Source organism: Argiope bruennichi, chromosome 10, assembly GCF_947563725.1.
Source record: "Argiope bruennichi chromosome 10, qqArgBrue1.1, whole genome shotgun sequence".
NCBI lineage: Eukaryota > Metazoa > Arthropoda > Arachnida > Araneae > Araneidae > Argiope > Argiope bruennichi.
This window is the reverse complement of record NC_079160.1, coordinates 37,530,686-37,549,792: the sequence shown is the minus strand read 5'-3', so window position 1 is coordinate 37,549,792 and position 19,107 is coordinate 37,530,686. Positions and strand designations below refer to the sequence as shown.

General features: G+C 27.1%; 1 protein-coding gene across 2 annotated transcripts in view; it reads left to right on the top strand.

Annotated features, from left to right (window-relative positions):
* Positions 1 to 628, top strand: part of LOC129988774 (uncharacterized) — a 49,896-nt gene extending 49,268 nt beyond the window's left edge. For both annotated transcript variants that reach the window (XM_056097042.1, XM_056097043.1), the window contains exon 5: positions 358 to 628. The gene's annotated coding sequence lies outside the window, so the exon portion shown is untranslated. The remainder of the gene's footprint in view (positions 1 to 357) is intronic.
* Positions 629 to 19,107: the final 18,479 nt, after the last annotated feature.

Below are 19,107 nucleotides of genomic sequence, written 5' to 3'. Positions count from 1 at the left end.
TAATGTATTTTCAGATGCAAAATTTATCAAAGTTTTATTCAAATGTTTTTAAAGCTTTCGGAATTAATGGCATTACTATGATTCCCATTGTAATATACCACAATCTGATAACGTTAATTTGCCATTAACTAAAAAATAATAATAAAATAGTTATTTCAATCATGTCCATTCAAAAGAGATGAATTTAAATAAAACCATGTATTTAATATTCGTTTCAAAAAAGAAAGGAAATTATGATTGTTGCATATTATTCAAGGATTTCTATTTTATTTCGTAACACTATTTTAATGAAAAACAAAATTTTAAAAAGTATATGTTTATTTTATTTCTAACTATTTGTTTACTTCTTGTTTTCAGTACGCTTCTTAGAAACTGCTGCTGAAAACTCATTTACGTCCACTGCTCACTAGCTGCTAGTTGTTTATGTAAAACCTCTGCTGATTTCCTTCAATTCTGATACTGGCTGACACGCTGCTGTATAATCAGCTGATCATAAAATACAAATGACTATTACGGCATACGTTTTTCTTTTCTGAAATTCTTTCCTCACATGTCATTGTCACAGCTTTTAGAATGTAAATACAGCTCTTTTCTTATAAATTGGCCAAAATAAAATTATTCGTTTAAACACTGTGTAGATATTTTCAAGCAATTCATGCTAATACATATCTTCTTTTATGTATAAAACAATTGAAATACTACATAGTTAAAATAATTAATTTTCTCTAAGCTCCAAACTTTCAATATGCAAAATCTCTCAGAAAGATATGCAACTTTCAGTATTTGAACTAAACTTTTCACAATATAAAATCTCTCAGAAAGCATTGCAACTTTCAGTATTTGAACTAAACTTTTCAACAGACAAATTCTCTCAGAAAGCATTGCAACTTTCAGTATTTTAACTAAACTTTTCAACATATAATTTCTCTCAAAAAGCATTGCAACTTTCAGTATTTGAACTAAACTTTTCAACAGACAAATTCTCTCAGAAAGCATTGCAACTTTCAGTATTTTAACTAAACTTTTCAACATATAATTTCTCTCAAAAAGCATTGCAACTTTCAGTATTTGAACTAAACTTTTCAACATACAAATTCTCTCAGAAAGCATTGCAACTTTCAGTATTTGAACTAAACTTTTCAACATATAAAATCTCTCAGAAAGCATTGCAACTTTCAGTATTTGAACTAAACTTTTCAACATACAAATTCTCTTAGAAAGTATTGCAACTTTCAGTATTTAAACTAAACTTTTCAACATATAAAATCTCTCAGAAAGCATTGCAACTTTCAGTATTTCCTAAAAATATACTTCAACTTTGAATATACTTTATTAGAAAACTTTGCAGTTTGTATAACTTATCAAACCAAAGCATCGTAATTTTTAGACCATCCCAAAATCAAACATTAGAACAAACAAAATTTTTCAGAACTATGAGTTTGAGTTCGCAAAACATCTCAGAATAAAGCTTTGTAATCTGTAGCATCTCTCAAATAAAAATTTTATAAATTGTAAAGCAAAGCTTCCCAAAATTAGAATGATTCAAAACAAAGCATTACAGTTTGTAAAACCTTTCAGAAAAAAAAAATACTAAATTTTTAGAGCTTTTCAGATAACACTGTACAATCTGTAGCATCTCTCAGATGGAACAAAATCTGTATAAATGTCTCAAAGTGTCTCAACAGTTAGAAATTCTTAAAGTAAAGCCTTATATCACTCAGAACCTTTCAGAACAAAGTGTTTAGGCTTGTAAAACCTCTCAGAAAAAATTTTACAATCTATATCATGTCTCAAATAAAAGTTATATAAATTGTAAAGTAAAAGCTTCCAAAATTTAGGATGCCTCATAACAAAACATTATAGCTTGCAAAACCCTTCAGAAAAAAGTATTAAATTTGTGGAACTTCTCAGAATAAAATCTTACAATCTCTAGCACCTCTCAGATGAAAATTATATAAATTGTAAAAGAAAATGTCTAAACATTTAGTACTTGTTAAAATAAAGCATCGCATCATGCAAAACTTTTCAAAATAAAATTTTAAAATTTATAGAACCACTCAGAATAAATTTTAGCATTCTAAGCATCTCAGAGAGAAAAACTATATAAATTGCAAAGCAAATATTACCTAAATTTAGAATGCCTCAAAACAAAGTATTACAGCTTGCAAAACGATAAAAATTCAGTTAATGCTGTAGAACTTTACAATAGAAATCTTTAATCCTTACAACTTTACAATATAATTTTACAATCTGTAGAATCTCTCATATAAAAACTATTGTATAGCAAAACTTTTCAACATTTAGTACTTGTTAAAATAAAGTAGTACTTCATGTAAAACTTTTCCGAATAAAGTGTTAAAACTTGTAGAACCTCTCAGAATAACGCTTTTCAATCTTAAGCATCTATCTACAAACAAAACTGTATAAATTTAGAACTTCTCAAAATGCAGCCATAAATTTTGCAGAATTTGGTGCTAAAGCTTACAAAACTTCTTATATATATATATATATATATATATATATATATATATATATATATATATATATATATATATATATATGTGTATGTATATATATATAAAAGAGTTAAATTTTCAAAACTTTTCGGAAGAAAGCGTCACAACTTGCAAATACACTTTTTACAAGATTTAGTAATTTATGGCACATCTTTGATGTTTTACACATTGCAAAATCTTTCAAAACACAATTTTATGGACTGTAGTATTTTCCAGACTAAAAATTTATAATATATCTCAACAAAGCTTTATAATGTGCAACATCTCTTATTACAACTTTCAATATTTTCTTAGAACTTTTAATCCATCTTGTTAGAAAACTTTTGCAATTTGTATAAGCTATCAAAGCAAATCATCATAAATTTTCGAGTTTCCCAAAATAAAACATTAGAACACACAACATCGTTAAAAAAAGTATTTTGGCTTGTTTGAAACTTTGCAATCTGTAACATCTCTCGGATAAAAATTATATATATTGCAAAACAAAAGCTTCCTAAAATTTAGAATGTCTCAAAACAAAGCCTCATAGCTTGCAAAACCTTTAAAAAAGTGTTAAACATTTAGAGTTTCTCAGAATGAAGCTTTACAATCTGTAGCATCTCTCAGATAAAAACTATATAAATAATAAAGTGAAGCGTCTCAACATTTGGAACTTTTTACATTAATGCATTGCATCATGCAAAACTTTTCAGAACAAAGCATTAAAGTTATAGAACCTCTCAGAATAAAGCTTTTCAATCTGAAGCATATTTCTACAAATAAATTGTAAAACAAAGTTTTCCAACATTTGAAGCTTCTCAATATATATTCTTACATATTGCAAAAGCTTTCAGAACAAAGTTTTAGAGCTTAAAGAGCCTCTCATATCAAAAAATTAAAAACTTGCAGAACATTTCAGAAAAAAATGTCACAACTTGCAAATGCTCTTTTTACAAGATTTCGTTATTTATGACACTTCTTTGATCATTTAATTTGCAAAATTCTTTCAAAACATAATTTTATAGACTTTAATACTTCTCAGACTTAAAATTTATAATTTAACTCTTAACAAGGCTTTATAATTTGGGGCATCTCTCAGAATTAATCAAATTTGTTCTATAATACCACTCAGAAGAAACTTATTACATTCTGTGGCATCTCTCAGAATAAACCTCATTAAGTCTTATAGTACCTCTCAGACAAAAATATCTTTAGAATTTGGAAAACTTAAGGGAACAAAGTATTTTTTTCCTGAAATCTAATTTGACGATTGTTTCCCCTCATTAGTTGTTAGTTATTAGTTAAATAGTTATTATATCAATAATAATTAAATCTTATGATTTCAGCACACCAAATAAATTTCTCATAAGTAACACTGTGTGCAAGTATATCCAAATTTATAATCTTAAAATATATTCATACTGAATTCCAAAAACATTATCCAATTCACCAACAGTGTAATGTGTGGCTAGGAACTATGTTCATAAAATATCTGATAAAGCATTATATTATAAATTATATTCATATTAATTGACAAAATAATTAAAGTATATAAATTTTGTAATATTAATCGACAAAAATTAAGGTCTACAAACATGATAATCATATTTACTTAAATTAGATTAACATCTTCCGTTATATGTTTCATTTTTAATTAAAAAAAATACATATGAGTTTTCAGAAACAAAAAAAAAGTCGGCTGCTCTTCACCAAAATTTAGAAATTTTGAAAAAATGACCAATTTTTATAAAATGAGTGTTAAACGAAACATGAACATTTAAAAATTGCCATTTTTTAAATTTAAAATAAATCGTCACACTTTCTCTTCTCTAGATACAATTTATGCATTATTGCTAAAATCAAAATAGTATCACCGCTATGTTACTGCATAATATAATAGTGAAAAGGTTAGATTAAAAAAAAAAAACTAAAGTTAAAACTTTTTCTAAGTTCTTATTAGCATGAAATATGAAATTACGAGATCCTACTGGAAAGCATAATTTCAGTATTAAGAAATATGTATTGATTTCAACTGATTAGATTTGTATAACATTAGAGAAAATATATAAAATCTTTTTTCTACATAGTTTCGATTCGAAATGAAGACAACTATTATTGTACATCATAATCTCCAATGCATTAAGACCGATAATCATAATTGCATTTATGATAGCCATTGATTGATTGATAATCATCATTGCATTGATGATAGTCATTGATTGATTGATAATCCTCATTATAGTGATTGATTTCAAAAACCATCATTGCATTGAGACCCATAAATTTTGAAATTCAGAAAAAGGTGATTGTCAATCAGTGCGATGTCAAGACCACAAAATGTGTAGTTATTTGCCTCCATATAAAACATCTCAAAGATCCTCTGTGAACCAACCTTGGTTCATAGAGGATCGTAAGATGACCTTGGTAGTAAAATGACAAGAATTCTTTAATGAAACCCTTAATTATCAAATCTATTATTCAATCTTTTCGATTTAGCGCTAACTTAATTTTCAAAATAAATGTTCTAATAAGAATTGTGAGCATTGTATTGCTTATGCTTGAAAGAAGGTATGTTGTTATCAATAACTAAAGAAGCTTTTGATCACCTTCATTAACTCTTACAGCATTATTTTAGACTATTCGAGGATTCGTTGCCTTTTTAGTACTTGTCGGATGTAAAAACGACCAAAAAAATCTAAGAAAAAATTTTGCAAATACGGCTATTTTAATTGTTAAACCATTTAGCATGTGATTTGCTAGTTGAAAATTTTTCATCATAAATAATAATGCAGTTGAGTATATTTTTGTAATTTGGTGAAATTTTTTCTTCGCACTTTTTGGTCGTTGGCAAGTTGACAGGATAATCTCAACCTTCCAATAAGATATGATGTTATTAACAAATAAAGAAACCTATAAAGAGAAAATATATAAAGAAGATTCAAAACAGGGATTAACAAATTACTGATCAGGCGTATCCACATATTTTTTCTCCATGGATAAATAAAAAAAAATGTAAATAATTGTAGAATCTTTTCTCAAATAAAAAAATCACTGATACATAGTTATTGTTACCCGGCTTGTTACACATTTGACATTAATAATTAATTAAACATAGCCCATGTAATTGCAATTTTTCACAAAATGATGATCCGAAATAATGCGAACACAGTGGGACGAATTTGCATGATAAATTGGCTAAATCCTAGGGACGGGTACCGCCAAATTTGGCGCCAAACTTTAAAGATAAAGTAGCCAGCGTCTCTTGAAAATAGTCATAATATTGAGAAATAAAATTCTGAAGGTTACAACTTCCGCGGGGCTTGGCGAGAAAAATTAGGCGGAAATCGCCAAATAGTACCCATATGGTATTAAGTAAATGGTATTAGCTGCTAACATCTTAATTTCTAACATCAATTTATATAAATGAAATGTAATATAATCAATAATTTAACTAAAATAATCTAATGTAGCCTTATAAATTTTAAAAATAGGATTTAAATTTGATATAATTTGAAATAATTACAATTAAAAACAAGATCATTTAGATTGCTTTTAAAATTATGTTAATAGTCGAGAATGATTCAAATGGAAATCAAAAACTATATGAAATAAGTTAGATGAAATTTAAGATTAAAATAACACACACGAAAAAAAAACTTAATTGAATTTATTATATATAAGCAGGAATTATATTACGAAGACAATATGAAACAAATATAAAAATAAACAATTGTTTCAGACAGCAAAGCAATAATTCATAACATTGCCAGCAGCAATTGTATAATGAATAAGAATTTTCAAATTTGAATTCGTACTAGCAACAATTTTAATTCGTTAATTCGTTTAAAGCCTAAACCTATAAAACAGAAAAAAAAAGATTCAACATGATTTTTATAACATTTTAAATTGATAATGACTTTCATAAATAGTAAATTACCATTTATAAATCTTTCAAGAGACTGACGTAAAACTACTTATAAATAAAAAAAAATATTACCAAAATTTTAATAAATAATTTTGGTTATTGAATTTACTTGGCGATTTTCGAATTATACCAAGATCGCCAACGTCGAGTTGCCAATCGCCGAATTGGTGTAGGCTTGCATTTACAGTTTTAAATGTTTTAAAATAGTGTTAATATAGAACTACATAGCAGTGAAAAAATTAATATTTAAATCTTTTAATTTATTACAAAAGTGAGGAAAAGCATATACTTATTGTTTAATAATACATTTCATATTTTATATTGGCGCCTCCAGGGTGGCGAGATCCAACTACCATGGCGGAAGCATCACATCCTCATTACGAGGTGCCCCCCCGGGGGTTTTATGTACGAGAAAATAATAAATAAAGGAATTTCAGATGACGTATTAAAAATGAATACATTTTAGGAATATGAATAACTAAATTAGGGGCTCATATTTTATAATTATACATTTTATTACAAGGGAAATAAATTCTTTATATTACGATATAAAACCAGCGGGAGTAGTTTACTCAAAACTTTCTCGCATACTCTCTAATAAAGGTGATGTGTCAGAGAACGCCTTGCATGGCGACGCTGGCGTACAATAGTTACGGAATATTAACCTTTGGCGTGTATTTGGCGATATTTTTACTGAATCTATCTTGTGATTCTTGACGAGTTCGCTTTAGCGATTAATCTCTGGCATCAAATTTATGTTTTAGACATGTTTTTCCAAAATAAAAATTTGGCATGAAACAGCACTTCTAGTCACAAAATTTCATATCAAATTTGATATATTTAAGTCATTGCGTTTTTTAGTTATCATGTTTATATATCTCTGAGCCGGCGTCCTGGCATAGGGGTAGCGCGTCTTCCCCGTGATTTGGGCGTCCAGGGTTCGAGTCCCGGTTTGGGCATGGTTGTTCTTCTGTTGTTCTATCTGTGAGATGTGTGAATGTGCCCTCCTGTAAAAAGGGGTTGTGCAAGCGAATGAGTGATGCGTGAGTAGCAAAGTCGTACTCTTGGCCCTAGTTGGCGCTGCTATAAAAAATAAGAGACGTTCCCCTCAGGCTTAAATCGCTGTCTTCGTAACAGCGGGCTTGTCGGCGGCAAGTGCCATAAGAAACAAACAAACAATATATCTCTGAAAGTAAAGACCGAAAAGCGGTCAACTCCTTGTTGTGTTTGGCTTAGAATTTGAAAGGCATCTATACAACAAATGTTAATTCTGTGCACAAAATTTTATCTATCTAGCTTTCTTCGTTTTGTAATTATCACGTTAACTTATATTCGAAGAGCTGGACAGACAGATATCCTCTGAACAGATTTTGCTCAAAATTTGATAGATATCTGCAAATTTGGTAACCAAACTCATATACCAAATTTCAACCGTCTAGCTCAAGGCGTTTTTGAGTTATCTTTGTCACAGACAAACAGATGGGCATTTTCCAAGCACACGTAAGTCTAAAACGTAGAGGTACGTCAAAATCTCGAGTTCGAATTTTTCGACGATTCCGATACTTTCTCTATACGAGAAAGTGAAAACTAAATCTTAACTTTCAGTTTTGAGAAAGTCCATCACTAATAATTAAACCATTTTGATTTGAACAAATAACAACGTAAGATTTTAGTGTTAGTGTTTAGAGTGAGAAATTAACATTGTTTTGAAAAGTAAACAGTTCCTAATATTGTAAAATTCTTAAGTTTTAGTTTAGTTTAGTTATATTAACGTCCCGTTGTAAAGCAACACTAGGGCTATTTTGGGACGGACCTCGTCATTTTGAACAGCGGTCAGATGACGAAGACGACACCTGAGCAAGCACCCCCCTCTCCACGTAACACCACACCAGCGGGAGGACATTTGGCATGACGGATTTAACGTGCAACAGACCTCCTTACACGACGGTTCTTCGGGGGAATCGGGTCTCGAACCTGAAACTCTACAGCTCAAGAGCCGAGACCTTATCATCAGGCCACCGCGGCCCGTAAAATTCTTAAGATCATACTTATAAAAGTATTCTTCAAAAATTTATTAATCATTATATACATAATTCATAATTATATATGCATATCTTTGCAATATTTCAATGTAAATAACCTAATTTAGCCTCAATGTATACCTATTTATTTCCACATATAATTTCACTATTTACTTTCGAGCTAGAAAATAGAACAGTTAATGAGATTTTAATATTCATCAAAATCCAAATTCTTTGAAAATTTATGATATAAATAATTTTTTTTTTTAAAAAATTGAAATTTGCAGCATTTTTATTTTTTTTTAAGAAACTAATTAGAGATATTTTAGGTTTAAGCTTTACTATTCAAATTTTAAAGTCGCTATTTGGCTATATTTATATACATTCATATACATTCATTTATATTAGTGGAAAATCGTTTCTATAATTAAGATACATAATTGTCTCATTTTAAATAATAATTAATAATTCAAACATTTCTAGAATATTATTTACTTTAACTCATGAAACGGAGATTATTAAGATACATAGAATGCATGAATTAATAATATAAGATCTTAAAATTCATTATATTTGAAACTGGCATTAAATTTGGGAATTATGATGAGAAGTTGAGAGTATATTCGAAAAAGAGTCAATAATTAGAATTGAATCTGAAATAATTATATGTTTCAGGATAAATTCCATATTTATTCGATTAAATTGTTATCAAACAAAAATAATATTTCAATTGTATATGAAGGTCTTAATAATAATTCATTCAATTTAATATTATGAATTGACTAGCAATATTTATTATTTTAATGAGTATTTTAATTAAAAATCATCAAAAAATGTATATGTATAAATGATTAGAAATTAATTTTAGTCGCTTAATAACAGTAAAAATATCGTTTGCATATTTTAATTGAAGTCAAAGGTATTATATATAATTGAAGCCCCATTATTTTAACCAGAGATATAATTAGGAAAAGTTCAAAATGTGAAAAAAAAATTTAATAAGACGAAACATTTATTGAAAAACTTCTACAATCACAAAGCAAATAAATTTATATAGTCATGAGAAAATATTTTTAAAATTTTTTGTCTCCAACAGAGTAATACATTTTCTTTCCATAGTTTTCAATGCGGATTTCAGTTTTAAATTGGTAACAAGACACTTTTTTTATTCGATCGTGATTAGTGGACCATAGATATCCCAGTTTCGGATACCTAGTACTTTTTTCGTTTAAACAGATATTTTCTACTTGTTTTGTATAAATAATTACTTTGTATAAATATTATGTTTTGTATAATAATTACTTTATTCTCTAATAAACTTGTCATGCCAGAGAACTCCTTACATGGCATTGGCGTACAAAAGTTACGAAACATTAACTTTTGGCGTGAATTTAGCATTTTTACTACATCTATCGTGTTATCTTTGGCGAGTTATTTGAAGGTTAATTCCTGGTATGCGTTAATAGTATCCAAATAATCGAATTTGTGTCTTAAATGTGTTCCCTAGCGATTGAAACAAAAATTTGACAAAAAATTACACTTGAAATCACAAAATCCCATACCAAATTTGATGTGTTTAAATAATTCCATTTTTGAATTATCGTGTTTTCCTGTTTCTGAAAGTACAGACCGACAGACAATCAACTTTATGTTGAATTTTAAAACAAGTAATACAATATAGTCGAAGCATAAACAAGAATAATGCTTTCACTAAACAGCAATACAAGCAATAAATCGCTATTGAATAAATACAACAGCACAAAATGCTCACGAAGAATTCGCCGGAGAGTCTTCGTTCAGTTACTCACTTGAACTCAATTAAACTACTCAAGTTTCTCGACTCTTTTATTCACTATACCATCTCTCGGGGTTTTATAGCATCCTTGAAGGGACATCGAATGTTCTAGAATAAACGTAAATCTCGAGTCCTAATAGATCCTACATATTAGCTGCCAAATTTGTAGCTAAATTGCTAAATAAATAATAACTAAATTTGACTCCAAAGCCGGATATCCATTCAGAAACCGTTACTGTTATATTTGAAATAATATTTTCCTTAACGGGAGACTTACTGCATAGGAAAAGAATATTACAAATTCGAAAAAATATTGGCTTGATAGACAATATTGAATTTAAAAAAATATTGCAGAAACAAGAAAATTGTTAAAAATTTATTATGTGAAAAAGGGACGAATTGCATATGATTCTTTGACTTTATACCATAAATCTCATAATATTCTAAAGAATTACTTTATGAAAGAGAGAGTAATTTCCTAAAATAGGGTGCACATTTTTCTGATTTTGTTCATACAATCTGTTTATGCTCAATACTAAAAAAAGGGGGGGGGTCATTCAAAATTAGTTTTTACTTAAAATTAATTAATATTAAAAATAAAATATTTAATAATCACAATCGATATAATGGTTAAACTTTTTATAATATTTAAATACTAATGGAAATATAATGTGTAATCTTTGAAAAACGTCAGAACAATTTAAGATAATTTTTCAAAATAGGAATTTCTAATTTAAAAAAAATTATTAGATTAATTAATAATCAAATTTTAAAAATTCTGCAAAATTTAAATTCTATGAGAAATATAATACTAAATATTTAACACTTTAAATGGTATCGAGCATCGACTAAAAAATTCTTTCAAGTAAAGAAAAATAAATAAATAAAATCATTAAATAAAAATAAAAATAAAAGAAGATTTAGTATCCTGCAAAGATTCAAAAATGCAAGAACGGTACCTATATCCTTTATTTCATTAATAAATAAATCACTTTCTCCAATATATTAAAGTTTTTTTTTTACCCAGTTATTTTATGGATTAAGTGAAGCCAAGAATGTTACCATTTTTCTCTTTTTCTGTTACACAATTTCGTTTTCTGTTGATCGTATCGAAAATCAATAAATCAACTTGCCATCATTCAACTTACGCTTGTGTCGCCATCTGTGAAGCTTCAAATGAACAAATTATGACAAAATGTAAAATAGGGTTTGAACTGTTATCTCATTTTTTCAAATTAAAAAAAAAGGGGGGGGGAGTTAGAGAGAGAGAAAGAAATAAATTGCTTCAGAAAAACTTAATTGTTAATAAAATATTTACTTGCGAGAATAATTTTTTGTGGTATTTTTGAGAGTATTATTTGTCCCAGTATTTTTTTTTTAATTTAACTTTTTCATAGATGTGCATAAACATATTTTTTAAATTTAAGTATTATTATTCTTAATATTTTAGTAGTTTGTTACAGACATTATTGTATGCTTTGTTTATATTACTTTGCTACTGACCCAAATTGCATTATTCATGATAATGTATTCATATATTTTTCGAATCTTCATTACAAAGTAATATAGTAGTGGAAATTTGTTTTATTGTGTAACAGATGAAATTAAAAAAGTGTAAATTTTATTCATTAACTATCAGTCAAAAATCTCCAATAAAATATTTAATTTTTAAAAGAATATCTTCAATTTACTGCAGAAGTTTCTAAAAACTCCATTTCCTTACTTAAAGCATTTTATCATTTAAGAAGCTAAACGTATTTGATAAATAAAACAATCAGTATGGACGCTATCTAAATTATTTTTTTAATCCAATTGAATTAACTCATATATGGGATTATAAGAATTTTTAAATTTACAAATTATACAACTTAAAGATAAAATGTCGTCTTAATTATTATTTAAAACTACACAGATAAATTTAAAGAATCGCCATGCTAGAAAAACATTTTAATAAAAACAAAATTAATAACTAAAATTCATAAAATGTAAAAAATTTTATAACTAAAAACTAGACAGTACTTGCGTTTCATTAAAAATCGAAAGAGAAGCGAGTCGAAGAGTTTGTAATTGCGATCTTTCTACATAATAAAAAAATTCTATAAAAGCAAACATAATGAATTTGTAGACAGATTATAAAATAGAACCTTTCTTTAATATTATATGCTAAAATATGATTATCCCATTCCACAATTGTTTGATGATCATCAAGTTGAGTTGGTTGATTGAAACATTGAAAAATTATTCTTGAAAAAGGAACAGAAAGATATTTGGTGAAAGAATTTTGACTATAATCATCAACACCATGGATCCTACTTATTTCTTAAAGATCTTCATCAGCATTCTACCTTCTGTGACATTAAAAACATAAAAGATAATGAAAATTCTCTTTTTCTTCCCCCTTGTTAAAATCCGAACAGTTTTGAATAACATTATATGCAACTTGGATAAAAAGTAAGATTAAAATGACTCATAACTATTATTAAGTAAAATAAATAGTATGACTAAAAGAAATTATTTAAAAAGTATAAAAACTGCTATAGTTTTCACTCCAACGAAATAGTATATATATATAATTCAAATTTTAAATTATTCAAAAGTAGATGGATTAATTTTATGCACGTTTTTCCATTTATTTCTTTATACTGCTTAACATCTGTGGATAATATTTAAACGTAATTTGTACATCAGCACTATTTCTAATACTGCATTTATTCACATTTTCCATTACTGTAGATATTTTTTCAGTTTTTATACTTAAATATTTTTTTCAAATAATTAAATTCACAAATAAAATTATTTCAAATAAATGATTTTAAAATTCAAATAAATCTTATTAGAATTTGTTGTTTTGTTTTCTGATGAGGCTACCGAGGGTATTTGATTTTTTTTTTTTTTTACCACTTTATTTTATGGGTTATACATGGTTGAATTCGTGGGCAAATTATAAAGATAATTAATGACAAGAAGTTATTATTGATGTTCCATTATAATAAATAATTTTAAACATTTAAGTTATTTATTAAGTTAATAATTTTAAACATTTAATTTATTTTACACTAGATGGCAGCCTGATATAATTTTCTAATTTAAAGGTGATGTAAAGGCAACCATATTTTTCTCCGTCTTGATTCCATAATTCTTCTTTAGATGGCGACACTGTCGAAGTGATTTAGAAAAAAGTTTTGTGCTATGAAGGTATTTTTTCAAGGAAATTGTTACACATAAATTTGTGCAGTTATTTCTATCCATTTTGACATCCTTTTTGCACTGATTAATAAATAAAAATGAAATTTAAAATTTTCACCGTTACATAAAATTACATTATTTAACCATAACGTTATTATTCAATATTTGTTTTGTTCTGTTTTACCATGAAGCGAATTGCGCATAAAACTGAGTAAAGAAGAAATTGACAACCTTTCGATTTAAAGATAACATATTTCTTCTGAAGACTTTTGTTTATAAATTTTTCTTTTTTTTCCTTTCTTTCTTTCTTTTCTTTTCTTTTCTTTTTTTTTTTCTTTCTTTTTTTTTCCATCCATAAAGTTAAAGATGGATATTTATAGCTCAGTCACAATTCTTTTCAGATAAATGCTCATTCTCAACGCAATGAAAATATTAAAGTATTTATTTATGTGCAATATCAAGGAAAAAATTGAAAACATTTTGAAATAAAAAATGCAAAAACTGAAGAAAACAAACAATTGCATCATTTCTAATGATTATGATAGATAAGGAATGGTGTTTGCATGCAATTTATTGACGTTGAAGTTCAATAGATGGCGCTGAAAGCATTGGTTAATGTTCTCCCATAATAGTTTTTTTCTCGGTGGAACGGCAGTTTTGCTGTCTATATAAAATTATAGTATTAAAAAAATTCACCATATTTTTTTAAGGTAATTAATAGTATGAGAAAGTTTATTCGTTTATTTATTTCCATGCGTTGCTTTAACTATGCTTCTTAGATTTTCATAATTTTAACTCGAAGCGAAGACAGACAAAAAAATAATGTAGTTAATTTCAAATTAGTTATAACGATTATACTAACTTGTTTATAATGTTTGTTAACAAACATAAAAGAATTGCAACTTTAGGCTGTCATTTTTTATTGAAATAAGAAGACTATTTTGTGTGTAATAAAAGTTACTAATTATTAACCCAGAAAACAATTTTTAAAGTTAAACCTACTTCCATTATTTTCTTTGATATGTATTATTTTATATAATGCATTTTATGTTTTGCATGTTAATTTTATTTATTTTACTATTTATTTTAAGTATTATTTATATTAAATGTCATACTTTTTTTTAATTTGTAGTTAATCCGGAACTTTAGTTGTTTTAAAAAATTTAAGGTTGGATTTATCCCGACTTATCTGAGGCTTCTAATGATCGTTTTATACTTTCTCAAGTATCAAGAAGTTTTAGAAACATTTTGCATCAATTTTTTGAATAAAATTACATTGAAAAAAATAGCGATAAGAAAATAAGGAAAAGTTCCAGTAACTTGGAATTTTTATGAATGTTTCTGCTAATGAGTACTATTTAATTTCGGAAAAATTAAGATTGAAAATTATGTGCCAAATGTATAAAAAACTAAAGGCTAAAGATATTTTTTTTAAAAAAGAATTTAATATAGCAATTCGTTTTTGAAATAACAGCATTTAAGGTATTAATGCGAATGCTTTTCATCTAGTAATAATTATTTTATTGTTATTATTATTTTTTTCTTTTTAAGAACTTATTTCTTGTTTTATGCTAAGAATTACAATAAATAAACTGAAAATGAAAAGGGTTTGATTCATTTTTTACTTTTATTATTTTCAAACTTGAATGCTTCTTATTTATTTTTATTTTATTTATTTTGATATAGGCAAACGTAGTAACTTTAACTTAAAGAAGGAATATTTTCCATTTATCGTGCCAAGAAAGTTTTGTTTTGGGTTCTTTTTTTATTGCAAAACCTATCTTTCAATAAATTGCTCAATGGATAAGGTTTCTATGGTTATTAATTATTATCTTGAAGAAACTGCATCGCATTAAATCATATTTTCTTCATGGAGTTTTAAAAAAATCGATAAAAAGTTTTAAAAAAATACTATGTTCTTGTTCAAATCACTATAGGGGAAGAGGGAGAAAAAAAGTTTTAAAAAGGAGAAAAATTAGAATTAAATATGCCATTTTTTTGTACCAAATCATCTTATATAAATCGTTTCTTTTCTTCATTTTATTTCATATTTGATTTTATAAGTTACAATTCTGATTTATTTTTTCTGTATTTAATGTCAGTTACAGTGTGATTAAAAGGCCGGTTTTGAGAATTTTATCAGCAACTGCCTGCTTTCTTTTCACAAAATAAGCTTTAACATAAAAGTTATTTAACTGTAAAGCCGGAATTCATTACTAAGCAACATAAAAAAGGCAGTTTATTTGAAACTTCTATGGAAAGTATTTTATCTTTTTATTTTATATGACTTACAATTCGATATTTTCTGTCATTATTCTGATATATTCTGTAAAGTTTATTATTTATTAAACATTTTTCAGATGATCTACTTTGAATTTAAAAACATTTGCTTCTGTACGCTAAATAATTAGCATACATTACTAATTATTGCCAGCAATCGCGGAAAAATATGGGCATGAAAAGTTTCCTTCTCTCACTTGATAATGCTTTGCGCGGATTATTTGGTTTATAGATGCAAATGAGTTATAACTATTTATTAGAATACAGTACAAAACGCTATAATTGTTCAATTGGAATATTGTACAATAGGGTGGAATCAAAAAATAAATTTTTGATTTCTAATTTGCAATAGCGTGGAAAAATTGCCTTTTGGTGTAGATAAAATAAATTATAAATATGAAAAATATTGGAGTAGGTCTTGAGGTGTCGCAAAGACGTTGAAGTTTCATAACATTGAAATTTTTGCTACATTTTAAAGTTTTTTTACGAAATTATCAACTTTTTATTTTTAATTTGTAATAGCGCTGAAAAGTTGCCTTTTGGTATAGATAAGATAAATAAAAAATATTAGAGTATATCTTGAGGTGCCGCAAGGACGTTCAAGTTTCGTAAAAACACACGTTTTGCATCTTTAAGGATTTTTGCGTGCCACGATTATGAAATAAGAAGATTTCATTAGGCATTGTCATATGAATAAAAGAATAAAAACAGTTTTACTATTGCACTGGCATGACAGTGAGTCGTCGCCGGAGTGGTTGTTATTCAGGTAAGGCAGAGATTTGTCTGCTTCCGGTGACAAGTACAGAGCTGTTTTTAAATCAGTAGCTTTGCCGAGTTCAGTTCATTTTTCTTCTCCCCTCTGTCTATTGTATAATTGATTAACGTAACTGATTTGTTAGTTTGTGCTTGTGGGCTTTGCTGTGAGTAAAAATAGCTCAGTCTAAATTATTGAAGACAAGACAAATTTCAGAGTGTTCTATTTTTGGGAAATTTAGTGATTCGCTTGAAGTTGAACTCACTACCAACGAATCTAGTGCTACTGTTATATTAGACATAGCCTCAAAATTGCTTGTATTGTTGAATATTGAAATATTGTTGTATTGCAACCAGAATTTTTTAAAATTCTTTTTGAACCTAGAAGGCAACTTTTTAACACTATTACCAAACTAAAATTTAACAAAAATTTTTAAAGGGCCTTTTTAAAAATTTCCATTTTTTTTTTTTCATTTTTTTTACAAATTTCAAGCTTTTTGCGGCACCTCAAAATAATGCAATATTACAACCAAATTTTTAAATATTGTTTTTGAACGTAAAAGACAGCTTTTCCGCACTATTACCAAATTAAAATCTAAAAAAAAGCCATTTTTGTTCCATCCTGTTGTGCAATGCTGACAACTATATAATTTCATAATCATCATTTCCTACATCAAGTGATTGTCAATGATCGAAAAGATATTAATTTCCCCAAAAGATAATAAATGGTAAAATTTATTCATTAATTTTGATCATCTTATAATGACAGTAAACTCATGTTACCCTCAGAAAGTTTCCATAAAAAAAACTGCGTTCACGAACTTGAGAGATAAAAAACTCAATTCGTTGGCAAAGTATTCCTTTTTTTTTTCTTTTTTTTTTTAATGCTCCACATTTTTGTAATATTTGTTGCAAGATCTGAAAATATTTGCACCATTTTACCCCACAAAAAATGAAGCTCTTTTTGGAAGTTTCCTGCGTAACCTTGGATCTTTATCCAATAAGACGCATTTTTATTGTTATTATTATTATTTGCTAACTCCTTCAAATCATGTTAATATATTTAAATTCGAAATTTGAAAATTTATTAATAATATGGCTTGCCAAATTTTGCTGATACTGCAAACTTGCCACTTGATTTCTTTGATAATTGTTTACCGCATTATTAGATAAAATGAAGTATTGAAATGAATTGAAGAGTATTGAAATTTATACTCTTTTTATCTTCATCTAACCTTTTTTAAATGAAATAATGAATGAAAGTGCATAGCAGGGCAGTTATTTTGTTAAAACTGAAAACGGTTTTGTTAAACGTGACAGAAATCAATTATTTTTTTTATGGTCATTGCATATTTTTCCTTGTGCTTTAAAATTTTTGATTATAAGTAGAATTTCGAATGAGAAAACCTCTTTTTTTCAAAAAAAAAAAAAAAAGTACATAATGAAATAACTTTAGAAGAAAAAACCTTGTTCTTTTGATTGTTTTGCTCGTTTCAATTATCTGATTCGATGACTCTTTTGGGAGGAGTCTGTCTTACTGATTTACAGACATGCTATACATTATTTAAGCATGTATGAGAAAATAGCGAATCATGGTGTCATTGAATGTTTAATTGTTTATAAGCTTAAGAAGCGATAATTCTATACTCGTATAATGTAGGTCATGATGATTAAAGGATTAACGTAGTATGAATATAGAATATAAGGGAACTTGTTGTTATATATATTATTTCTCTTTTTATCTTGAATTAAGCATTTTGGTGCATTAGGTAGTGTCAATTTTAGTTTAATATTTGATTTTGGGCCGGCGTCCTGCCATCGTGGTAGCGGGCCTTCCCCGTGATCTGGGCGTCCCGGTTCGGTCATGGTTGTTCTTCTGTGTTCTATCTGTGAGGTGTGTGAACGTTCCACCCTGTAAAAAGGGGTTGTGCAGGCGAATGTGACGCATAAAGTAGCTAAGTCGTACTCTTGGCCCTAGTTGGCGCTACTGAAAAAACAAGAGACTCTCACTCGGCTTAAATCGTTGACAGAGAACTGTCAGCGGGCTTGTAAAGTGCCATAAGTCACAAGAGAATATTTGATTTTGGAAACTTCAAGAAAATATACATTTTAATCAATTTATTTTTAGTAAGCGTATCAGGACAAATAAATGGGACAAAAGTAATAAAATTCTTGAATTGTAAGTAATGGTTAATTATTCCCGAATTTACGTAAAGAAAACATTATGATCGATTCTAAGGAAACAATACACTTCAAACAAATATAGAATTAAAAATTATTACTTTACCTGTTAAGTGGAATATAAGATAAACAATGAAATGAATCATTCATTTTCCAATATATTATAAATAAATGATTTGTTATATTTTAAAGTCTTTAAGATGATTTCAATAATTCAGTAAAAACACATCTTATGGTCTTATAAGGGTTTTATAAAATGTTTATATAAATATAAATTATAGGGTACCAAAAATTAGCTTGATTGCGAATACTCTTATTAGTTATATATATATATATATATATATATATATATATATATATATATATATATATATATATATATATATATATATATATATATATATATATATATATATATATATATATATATATATATATATATATATATATATTTCTGACATATGACATTTA